The sequence below is a fragment of the Macaca nemestrina genome, chromosome 2, assembly GCF_043159975.1.
Source record: "Macaca nemestrina isolate mMacNem1 chromosome 2, mMacNem.hap1, whole genome shotgun sequence".
Lineage (NCBI taxonomy): Eukaryota > Metazoa > Chordata > Mammalia > Primates > Cercopithecidae > Macaca > Macaca nemestrina.
In genome coordinates, this window is record NC_092126.1 from 173045476 (window position 1) to 173057811 (window position 12336).

The following is a 12336-nucleotide window of genomic DNA, read 5'->3' on the forward strand; positions in this document are numbered from 1 at the left end:
GGGCTGCATTCCCACACAGTTAAGTCATTCTAAGTCACAGGATGAGATAGGAGGTCAGCACAAAACATAGGTCATAAAGACCTTGCTGATAAAACAGGTTGTGGTAAAGGGGCCAGCCAAAATCCACCAAAACCAAAATGGCGATGAGAGTGACCTCTGGTTGTCCTCACTGCTACACTCCCACCAGCGCCATGACAGTTTACAAATGCCATGGCAATGTCAGGAAGTTACCCTATACGGTCTAAAAAGGGAAGGCATGAATAATCCACCCTTTTTTTTTTTTTTTTTAGCATATCATCAAGAAATAACCATAAAAATGGGCCTTCAGGTCTGCTCTTTGAGTCTACGGAGTAGCCATTTTTTTATTCCTTTGCTTTCTTAATAAACTTGCTTTCACTTTGCACTGTGGACTTGCCCTGAATTCTTTCCTGCGTGAAATCCAAGAACCCTCTCTTGGGGTCTGGATCAGGACCCCTTTCCTGTAAGAGCTTTTTTCTTTTTATTTTTTTCTGGTAATTTGTTTGGGGCAATTGAAAGCTAAGATTTTCTTAATTTAGTTTTGTGCATTGAGTTAATTCAAAGTTAGGCTTCAGTACATAAATCACCTGCTTCCTGTTCAACCTCTCTGTTAGTGTGTGATCCTTCAGTGTTCTGACCTAAAGCTTGCAGTTTTGAAGAGGCCTCAACTTTTGAGGACCCTGGAGTCCAATATTTTTTTTATTTTTAGTTTTGTCCCTTTGTCCTGTTGGAAGTTCTGATCAGCTTCTTATACATTTAGCTACCTCTTCCTGAGTTAGCAACTGCCGGTAGGGAAATCTTAACTCCTCACAACTACCCAAGGATAATTCTTTTGGTTAGGTTTAAGCAATAGCTTCATTTTTAGGAGAAATGGCAAAATAAATTTTATGGTTTTCTATGGGTTAGATACATTTACAAATCTTAATATTTCTAACAATCCTATTAGCTAGTTAGTAGTGTAACTTCCTAGTGGGGTCTTCCTGCCCACTGCACAGACAAAATCAATTCACTGAGGCCACAGCATTGCAAAATAAAGAATGACCTTAATGACCTTAGTAGCTGAGGTCCTCCCAGCACTGGCAAGAGCAGCATGGCATTGGAATGGGAGGAATCAGTCTCTCAAATCAAACACTCATATCAATCTCTCTGAAAATTTGGAGGCTAGGATTTTTTCAGGATAGTTTGTTAAGCCAGGGAGTCTGCTTCTATATGGGATTACAGGACCAGTTGGTGGGTCCAGGTGGAGCCACTGGTCGTCAGAAATGCAAAAACCTGAAAATACATTTCAAGAGACCAGTCTTAGGTTCTACAACACGAATGTTATCTCAGGAGGAACTGGAGCAGTTACAAACCTTGTGACCTCCAGAATAATGGCTGGTAATCATTTATGTTTACACCTTGGCAGAATTTAGCCTTCTTATCCTCCTAGCCTGGTGGTTTTTCATTAGCTTTACAAAGGTGGTTTAGTTTGGGGGAAGGGCTGTTATCATTTAAACTATAAAGTCTCTTAATGTTAGCTTGGTCTTAGGCCAGGAATGATTAAGGGCAGCTTGGAGGTTAAAGGCAAGATCGGGGTTAGTTAGATCTGATCCCTTTTATTGTCATAATTTTCTCACTGTTAAAATTTTTGCAAAGGCAGTTTCAGTAATATCTTTATTTTAGAGAGCTGGAATTCTTTTCTCAGATTGCTTAAATAAGGTGCCCCATATCACATAATTAGTAAGTGGCAGAGTCAATAGAATCTGGTCTTGCTGACTTCAAGCCTATTTTCTTTAAACAAACTTAATTCTCTCATTTAATGTAATAGGGAGTGTAGATTGTACAAGTAATATTGGTAATGTTATAGATGCCTCTAGAACTAAATTTAAAAACCATACTTAAGTAAAATAACTAAGAATATACAACGTGAAGGGAGTCTGCTTTGGTTAGCTCGAGCTGCTATAACAATACCATAGATTGAGTGGCTTAAACAACATTCCTTTCTCACATTTTGGAGGCTAGGAAATCCAAGATCAGAGTGCTAGCAGATCTAACTTTTAGTGAGGACCCTCTTCCTGATTTGCAGACAGTTATCTTCTCTTTCGTATTCTCACATGGCAGAGAGCACAGAGAGCTAGCTCTCTGACCTCTTAAGGGCACTATTCCTATTCATTAAGAGTCCTACCCTCATGACCTAGTTACCTCCCAAAAGCCCTACCTGCAAATACCATCACCTTGGGAGTTACATTTCAACATATGAATTTTAGGGGGACCCAAACATTCAGTTAACAACCAGGTCTTCTATAATTACATTCTACTTAAGGACTGATTTTAACATTTGTTTTACAAATGAGATGAGAGGTCTTCTTCTCATCAAAGGATTTTCTTGATCACATGATTCCTGATCTCACGGGCTTCAAGAAATGAAGCCATGAACCGCAGCGGCAGGTGTTACAGCTCAATTAGAGAAAGGGGCGGACCCAAAGAGTGAGGCTGCCAAGATTTATTAAAGCGAAAGTGAAAGTAAAGCTTCCACGCAGTGGAAGAGGACCCGGAAGGGTTGTTGTTTCTGGCTTGGGTGTCTTATTGTGTCTGGAATTGGTGGGTTCTTGGTCTCACTGACTTCAAGAATGAAGCCGCAGACCCTTGCCGTGAGTGTTACAGTTCTCCAAGATGGTGTGTCCGGAATTTGTTCCTTCTGACATTCAGATGTGTCTGGAGCTTCTTCCTTCCCAGGGATTCCTGGTCTTGCTGTCAGGAGTGAAGCTGCAGACCTTCATGGTGAGTGTTACAGCTCTTAAAGGCTGCCGTCTGGAGTTGTTCATTCTTCCTGGTGGGTTTATGGTATTGCTGGCTTCAGGAGTGAAGCTGCAAACCTTTGTGGTGAGTGTTACAGCTCTTAAAGGCAGCGTGGACCCAAAGAGTGATCAGCAACAAGATTTATTATAAAGAGCAAAAGAACAAACCTTCCACGGCGTGGAAATGGACCCGAGTGGGTTACCACTGCCAGTTCGGGCAACCTGCTTTTATTCCCTTATCTGACCCCACCCACATCCTGCTGATTGTTCCATTTTACAGAGAGCTGATTGTTCCATTTTACAGAGAGCTGATTGGACCATTTTGACAGGGTGCTGATTGGTGCATTTATAATCCCTGAGCTAGACAGAGAGTGCTGATTGGTGTGTTTATGATCCCTTAGTTAGACATAAAAATTCCCCAAGTCCCCACTAGACTCAGGAGCCCAGCTGGCCTCACCCAGTGGATCTGGAACCAGGGCTGCAGGGGGAGCTGCCTGCCAGTCCCCAGTGGGGCATGCACTCCTCAGCCCTTGGGCAGTTGATGGGACTGGGCGCCACAGAGCAGCGGGCAGTGCTCCTCAGGGAGGCTTGGGCGGCATGGCAGCCCACCCTGGTGTGGGGTGCTTGGACATGGTGGGCTGCAGGTCCTGAGCCCTGCCCCGCAGGGACGCAGCTGAGGCCTGGCGAGAACTCGAGCATGGTGCCGGTGGGCCAGCACTGCCGAGGGACCCGGCGCACCCTCCGCAGCTGCTGGCCCGGGTGCTGAGCCCCTCACTGCTCTGGGCCAGCAGTGCAGTGAGGCCGCTCCAGTGTGCGGGACCTCCAAGCCCGTGCAAATGCCCGCCAGAACTCCAGCTGGCCCGGGCAGTGCCGGTTCCCGCCCACACCTCTGCCTCCACCTCTGCCTCCACACCTCCCGGCAAGCAGAAGGAGGTGGCTCTGGCCTGGGCCAGCCCAGAGAGAGGCTCCCACACTGCCGTGGCAGGCTGAAGGGCCCCTCAAGTGCCGCCAGAGTGGACACCCGAGGCCGAGGAGGCCCGGAGAGTGAGGCTGCTAGCAGGCTGTCACCTCTCATTATGCTTATATCTCTTTATGACTCCTCCCCTTTTCCTTTTCCTGTCCTATGTGATTAGCTTATTTTCTATGGGCTTGTGGGTTGGAGGGCCTGATTAGTTAAAACCATCAGGCTGCAGCTAGAGCTTAAACTGCCTGTATGATTGGTTGAAGTTTAAATCCATTAGCTTGCAGCTATGACTCATTTTAGGCTTAGGGGAAAGTCCTCTTGGGGAAGTCCCTATTGACCCAGGAAGTCCAGCCAACTTAGCCACTTAGTCCCTCAGTAGGTTGGTTGGATAATGGAGATTTTTGCACACATATTGAGGTAGTTTGAAGACTCATTGGAAGAATTAGGTATTTATAAATACCTTCCCAATGATATGTTGCAATTTTGGAGTATTGATTTGTCTTAGTCGGCTATGGCTGCTATAACAAAATTTCATTGACTGAGTGGCTTAAACAGCAGACATTTATTTCTCACAGTTCTAGAAGCATGGGAAGTCTGAATTTTGGGCAAGAGCATGGTTGGGCCTGATGAAGGCCCTCTTTCTGGCTTATAGATGACTGCTTTCTTGCTGTATCCTCACATGGCAGAGCCTGGGAGACTGGGGAGGCAGGGAGAACTCTCTTGTGTTTCTTCTTATAAGGGCACTGAACACATTCATGAAGGCTCCACATTGATGACCTCACCTAAATCCCATCACATTGAGGACTAGGACTTCAACATGTGAATGTGAGAAGGCGGGATTCAGTCCATAGCATTTATTACAGAGTCAGATGTGTGTGTGCACATGTGTGTGTATGTCTGGAGATTAGAAAATACATACCTTGAAAGTATTACAGTCCATCTTTTCATATTTATGCTCTGGGTTGGGTTCATCTGCTGGCTAGAAATAGTAATCTGGTGAGGCATTACACCTTTATACTCTATTTGAACAGCTCTGATGGCCTTACTAAATCTCTGAGAGTTGTGGTTTTATCGTAAACTGTGACATGAAATCAAATAGGATCTTTTCATAAAAGTTTGGCAGTACAATATTTATCATTTGTAAATGTAAACATGTATAGCTAAGCCTTTTCCCTCTTATTCTAAAGCATGTATTAGCATGCTGTCATATCCAAAAAATATAAATCCAGTTTTAAAAGCACTGAAGGTGTTTTGGTTTACAAATGGATTTACACCACCCATTACACAGAAAACATCCCTAAGACTTTCCCTTAAGAATCTCCTTCTCTCCAAATTCCACTCCATTTAACAGCTATCTGAAGCTCAGTTTTTCTTATCTCTCCCTCCCATTCCCCCTCCAGCTGCTCAGTCTTTGGTATGGAAAGCTGAGGTCACAATTTGATAACCTGCAGTCTGAATATAGCCCTCGGGCATCTGGAGTTTTGCCTTCACATAGTGTTGAAAAATTTGAATTGCTTGCCAACCTTTGAAAGTCAGGATATTTCATGTTAAAATCCAGATATCTCAGCATTTCTTCACAAACCAGAAGATCTGGTAACCCTAGACTTTCTTCTCATAAGGCACTTTTTACTCTGGTTCAAAGCAGTTCACAGTTCCCACTAAGCCCCTCCTTAGGCATTCAAATTGGCAGCCTTTGTAGCAAAGCTGCCAGGCTGTATTTTTTTTCTCCTACCTGTGTTCACATCAGTGACCTCACTCAAGCATAACTGATATACTCATGGCCCTCTCTTCCTTATAAGGCTGGAAGCAGGGGAGTCTTAATGGAAGAGTGTAAGTACTAATAAATTAAATGTTTTTATCACAGGAGAACCAACAAAAAGTGCAAGTGCCTGCCCCTTAACAATCTACATGATAGTGGAGGTGTTAGGTGTCAGGCCTCTGCTGTCTTACTCAATGCAGGTCCATCTATTAGTATTACTTAGGCTGTGAGGGAAAGAGCTTCTTGGAAGAGAGAGGGGCACGGTTGATGCTTGGCTGTTTTCTACCTAACTCTGTCAAATATGCTTCCTCATAATGTGACAGTCTATCTCACTCCTGTTTTACTTCTTCATGCCCTTACATATAGGTAGCATCAAGACCTCAGTTTCCTAGAGAGTCTCTATATGTGAGAATTTTCATATTTTCTCACTACACGTAATGTAATGATTTTCTCTAAAGTTCAGCATATAATTTTTTCTCTACAGGCTAGCGTCTGAGGCATTTTGCCAAAGGCAGTTTTGAGTGGTGACGTTTCCTTAAACAATTTAAGCTGAAACCCAACACTTGATGGCAAGGGAAAAAGAACTAAACAGCTGTAGCTACTTACCTGGGTCATCCATAAGAGAAGCAGGGGAGATGTGGATGTTACAAGTTAGCAAAGAGGAGATAAGAAGATAGTTAGATAACATAATACAAAATATGCGTGCATATAATTTCAAGCTTTGCAGTCTCAGAGATAATAGCAAAATCAAAATTTTTTAAGGTTTCAAATCTTGTAGATGTTTATTTATCAAGCTTCTGGAAGTTAATCACTTCTGGATTCAGGCTCTGTTTCATTTTACAAAATTTGATCTCCTAGGCAACTATCCTATTACATTCACAATTCCCCACATGCCTAATTTTAAGGTATTTACAAATACAAAATCATCACCTTAAGATAGGTATTTAGATTTTGCAATTTAAATTTATGTCAGATTTATTATAACCAAGTGCTTCTCCCTGAATCATTAATGTTCTTGCTCTATGATCTAAGACATCTTTAATTTTTAAAATTTTCAAAAATTATAGTAAAGCCTGTTTACATAAAATTTACCATTTTAGCTATTTTAAAGTGTATAATTCACTAGTGTTAAGTACATTCACAATGTTATGCAACCAATCTCCAGAATTATTTTTGGGACAATTCTTTACTCCATCAAGGATTTAACATCTTTAAACCATATCATTTTAAATATTAATTATTTTAAATGTAATAATAATAATGCCCTTCATAAAAGGGTTGAATTCTTTAATACCTGCTTCATGGTTTAATGTGCTTTTTGAAATATGAAGAAATATTTTGTTGTAAGTTACTGTTTAAAAAAAAAAAATACTTTAGACAGATTAAATTTAGCAGAGTTTTAGCAGAGTTTATCTGAGCAAGGATCCATTCATGAACTGGGCAGCTTTAGGACCAGAAGAGATTCACAGAGCTCTGCCTTAGCAATTTTGGCGGTGGACTTTCATAGGGTGATTATAGAAGCAAAGTGAAGAAATTACTGATGGGCAACAGCTCAGCATTTGGCTTATTTGGGCATTATCGGATGGAAAGTTCCTAGTTAGAGGTTAGCTGGAGGTTTCTGATTGGTTAAGTCTGGTTTTGTTTTACTGTTTACCTTGGAAATCAGTTTGTTTACACAGAAAATCAAAGTGGTAGAGCTCTCTCAGCCTAATGGCTTCTCTATTAACTATGTTAACTGTTTGTAGAAACCTCATATTAGTGAAATATCCTTTTAGCATGATTGATTCCAAATGTAAAAAGTGATAAGCCGGGTGTAGTGGCTCACGCCTGTAATCCCAGCACTTTGGGAGGCCGAGGCAGGCAGATCACGAGGTCAGGAGATCCAGACCATCCTGGCCAACATGGTGAAACCCCATCTCTACTAAAAATACAACAAAAAATTAACCAGGCATGGTGGCAGACGCATGTAGTCCCAGCTACTCGGGATGCTGAGGCAGGAGAATGGCGGGAACTCAGGAGGTGGAGGTTGCAGTGAGTCGAGATTGCACCACTGCACTCCAGCCTGGGCAACAGAGCAAGAGTCCGTCTCAAAAATAAAATAAAATAAAATAGCGATGAGAACAAAAATCACTAGATACTTTAAAAACCAATGTTTATCATTCCATTTATATCTGTCCATCGATATGGACATCTTTCCATCTTTCCATCGATATCTGTCCAGCCTCCTTCAGCAAACCATCATTCTCTTTGCATGTGTGACTTCCACAGAATATTGAGAAAACCTGAAATATTGTTTGGAAAACTAGGCATTTTCTAACAATTGGGTCTTTCTTTTATTTTCTTTTCCAGTTACTTTAGCTAAATTTCTTATATTTCTGTCATTCTTTTAATCTATTTAATTCCAGATTTATTTTCCTAGTGATTTATTTTTCTTTCCTTTCTTTCTGATTTTCAAATTTAGTGATAGTGTTTCTTCCTTTCCTTTCTTTTCATTTCCTTTCTTTTCATTCCATTCTCTTCCTTTGCTTTTTCTTCCTCCTCATTCATTCTTCCACTCATTTATTTATATTATTTACTGATTCATTTTACTTATTTCATGTGTGTACAAAAAAATCAACTGCCATGTATGCTGTCCCACTAATTTTCATAAAATGTAACAGGATGCAACCTTGTGGATAGGAAAGGAATTGTGTATAACCAAAGTGTTCCCACCTGCATGGTGTCCACCCAAGAGGCAGCAGGATCCCATCTCTTCCTACCTCTTTTCCTTTCAATAGTCACCTTTCTCAGGTGTACAGTGGTCCACAAAGCAGCCAGCAACTCTGTCCATCCAGGCTCCTGTGACTGTTTTCTGTTTTCTTTCATATATTGCTCCAAGGCTGAACCCCGGTTCTACAGAGCACAATCAATATAAGACTATTGGGTACTGGGCGCTTAGACTTTTAGAGAAGATTGAGGATATTGGGGTAATTACTGCAAAGCCAGAAAAAAACTTCACCTAAAGTTTAGATATACATTTTTTCTGGAAATGTATCAGCCTTTCTCCTTCAGCAGGAATATTTTTTATTATAAGCAATGTTCTCCTAAAGCCTTGGGTTTCCCTGTTGATATTCAGGCTTTATTACATATGGTTGTATGTCAAACCTTTTCTTTCTTTCTTTTCTTTCCTTTCTTTCTTTTCTTCCTTTTCTTTCTTTTCTTTTTTTTCTTTCTCTTTCTTTTCTTTCTCTTTCTTTTCTTCCCTCCCTCCCTCCCTCCCTTTCTTCCTTCCCTCCCGCCCTCCCTCCTTCCCTCCCGCCCTCCCTCCTTCCCTCCTTTTTTTCTTTCCTTTTTCACAAATGTCACTCCATTGCCTAGGCTGGAGTGCAGTGGCACAATCTCGGCTCACTGCAACCTCTGTCGCCCAGGTTCAAGCAATTCTCCTGCCTCAACCTCCAGAGTAGCTGGGGTTACAGGTGCCCGCCACCACACCTGGCTAATTTTTGTATTTTTAGTAGAGATGGGGTTTCATCATGTTGGCCAGGCTGGTCTCAAACTTCTGATCTCAAGTGAAACACCCGCCTTGGCCTCCCAAAGTGCTGGGATTATACGTGTGAGCCACCGCGGCTGGCCTGTATGTTAATATTTCTTTAAAGTCCCAAATTTCCCTAAGCCCATTGGAATTCAGGGCATGTATTAGCAAACATAATAACACTTTCCTACTTTGAACCATAGGGAAACTATGTTCAGAATTTTCTGAGTAAATTTAAGCTATGAAATAGTTTAACTCAGCATGCATGACAGAAAAGTTCTACTTCATTTTTATAACTTGAATACATCAATGACATTTTCTGCTCTTCAAGAATGAAACTATTAGTTTTAATAATCAGAATAAAGTTGATTTTTAAAACTTCACCTAGTGACAATGAATGTAGCTATCTCAAAATATAACTCTGGTTCTGTTTTTAGCATTCTAATATAGCTCAATTTTACTTTAAAAATATGTATAGTAACACAGATATCAAACATTATTATTTAAAATTCCAAAAGGTACTATAATTCCATCACCCTAACAAAGCATTTTTATTTTTTCTTATTCCATCACAAGCAATTTGATGTAGTTTTCTTTAAAGGAAACCTATGATTGTATTCAACTTTTTAAATTATTTGATTATAAATAATTACACAGATGATGCAGCATATACAATTACATAATTACATACAATTAATTTAACAGGCATATAATATTTTATTGAAATATTATTTAGCCATTCCTTTATTGGACATGTAGGTCATTTCCAATATTTTGCTGTTTTAAATAATGCTGAGATAAATATCCTTATCCTGTCATTGAACAAATATTTATTGAATACCTATTATGCCAGACATGATTCTAGGCAATAAAATATAACAGTCAACAGAATAAATAGAAATTCTTGTTCTCATGGATCTTATAGCTGGTGGGAAAGAAACAAGCAATAAATCAATTAAATAAGCAAATTATGTTGTATACTTGTAGATGATAAGTGCATTGGAGAAAAAGCAAGAAAGGGGTTGGGGAATGTAGAGAGTGTGTGATGTCATTTTAATAGTGTGGTCTGGAAGACCTTGAAAAGAAGGTGACATTTGAGCAAAGGCTTTGAGGAGCGAGGGATACATTCTGGGATATCTAGACTGTGGCAAGAACATGCCCGGCGTGATTGTATTCCTAGGAAGATAGAAATTCTGTGGGAGTAGAATAGCAGGACATGAGATCAGACAGGTAACTGGGTCCAGATCTTATGTAGCATTGAAGAACTATCTGTAAGGGCTCTGGGTTTCTTTCATGCTAGAAGAGATAGGGGATTATTGGAGAGTTTTGATCAGAGGAATGATGTAGACTGAATTGTTAACAAAATTACTCTGATTGTTGTGTGGATCCTTGTGGGGTAAGAATGAAAACAGTGAGGAACCTGTTGCAATAATTCAGATAGGAGATGGCAGTGGCTTGGACCATAAATGTAGATTTGCTATTTATGAGAAGTGGTCACATATATTTTAAAAGTAGAGCTACCAGGATGTTTGAAATGCCACCATCAATGTCAATATGTACTTTCTAAACATTTGGTGATTATGTGTATATATATAAATTTTTTTCTGTATTGTTTTATTTATTATTTCATATTCTTTTTTATTGTTTTCCTTTTTCAATATATGATTTTAAAAACTATATGATGTTGTAAAACTTACCAGCTAACCAAAACTACATGAAACACTGTTGCAATTTTCATACTCCTTGAGTACAATATTCACATATTTGATATTATAATATTTTATTTAAAAGGATATTCCTAGGAGAGGAGAGCCAGAGCCCCAGTGAACCCTACACTAGTTATGGTGGAGGTTCTCCAGTTCCTTAATGCCATTATGCCTGAGACTGATGCTATGGAGGCCTTAATCTCTGTGTTCAAAAGCTCATTATCTGCAATAACCCACTTTGGGTAATCAACCTTGCCCTGCTGCTGAATCCTTTATCTTTCCATATCACTTGAAATTTCACACAATCTTAAAGCTATTATTCATTTACAGTATTCACACATGCCAAATTTCTTTCAGGAGTCAACATGCCCAGTTTGTGTATTAGTTTCCTTGGGCTACCGTAACAAAGTACCACAAACCAGGTGACTTAACAGAAATTTATTCCTTCACACTTTGGGAGGTTAAATGTCTGAAATCAAAGTGTCATTTACATTCATGCTTTTTCTGGAGGCTCAGTAAAAGAATCTGTTTTATGCCTTTCTCTTAACTTCTGGTGTTACTGGCAATCTTTGGAGCCTCTTGGCTTGTCGACACATCACTCTAATCTCTTCTTCCATCATCACATGACATTCTCTCTGTGTGTCTTCACATCATATTAATTCTTGGTGTGTCTGTCTCTGATTCTCTTCTTATAAGAGCATCAGTCATACTGGATTAAGACCCATTCTAATTCATATAACCTCATGTTAACCTGATTATATCTGCAAAGACCCTATTTCTAAGTAAGGTAACATTTTCAGGCACTGGGAGTTCAGCCTAGTTTTGGGGGGCAACACCATTGAGCCTGTAAGAGTTGGTTTGAGAAAAGAAGTGGTTTCCAAAAGAATCAGTCTGGAAAAAAAAAATGTTTTCAGTGTTAATGTTGTGGGTAGACTCTAGCTATAATTTGGGGTGAGATTAGTGATATCTGAAGAAGATAAAAATTCTCACTTTACTGCCTACTCATTTGTCAAGCTCAGCTTAGCTCTGCCTTTCAATTGAAGTCTATGAAGTGACTCTGAGGATCTCTCATACAATAATGCTATTTATAAATGTGTCATAGTCTTTAATCTAATATCCTTCTTACTGTCTCCTAATTGGTTCAAGTGTTTTGATTCTGCTTTCTCCAATAGAACTGCAGTCTTCTGAGGGAAGGCATCTTGGTATTATATTTTTCTGGCATCCTCCTAAAATTTCTATCAAAGTGTTAGAAACATGCAGGATTCCCATAAGCATTTGTTGGTTTAAATTGAAATATTTAGTAGCCAAGCTTGATTGGTTGGCCAGTAAGTTTGGCAGTGAGTTATTTTTTGGCCGGTTATCTAATCATCTTTCAGGTCACAATAGATGTTCCATCTTTTGGAAACTATCTAGACATCAAGAGTAAGGTAAGTATCCCTCTTATGAGCTCCTATACCATTCTTACACTCTTACTTGTGCTCATCAAAGTTCTGATCATACTGTATCTTAATTTCCTGCTGACTTATCTGTCACCCTTACCACCACTATGGCAGAGACTGTGCCTTATGACTATTGAATTATTGGTGTCCAGAACAGTGGCT

General features: G+C 39.9%; 1 long non-coding RNA gene across 3 annotated transcripts in view; it reads left to right on the forward strand.

Annotated features, from left to right (window-relative positions):
- The first annotated feature begins 2500 nt into the window (after nt 1-2500).
- Nucleotides 2501-12336, forward strand: part of LOC105477567 (uncharacterized) — a 577843-nt gene continuing 568007 nt past the window's right edge. For all 3 annotated transcript variants that reach the window (XR_011620372.1, XR_011620369.1, XR_011620370.1), the window contains exon 1: nt 2501-2778. This is a non-coding gene — a long non-coding RNA (uncharacterized lncRNA). The remainder of the gene's footprint in view (nt 2779-12336) is intronic.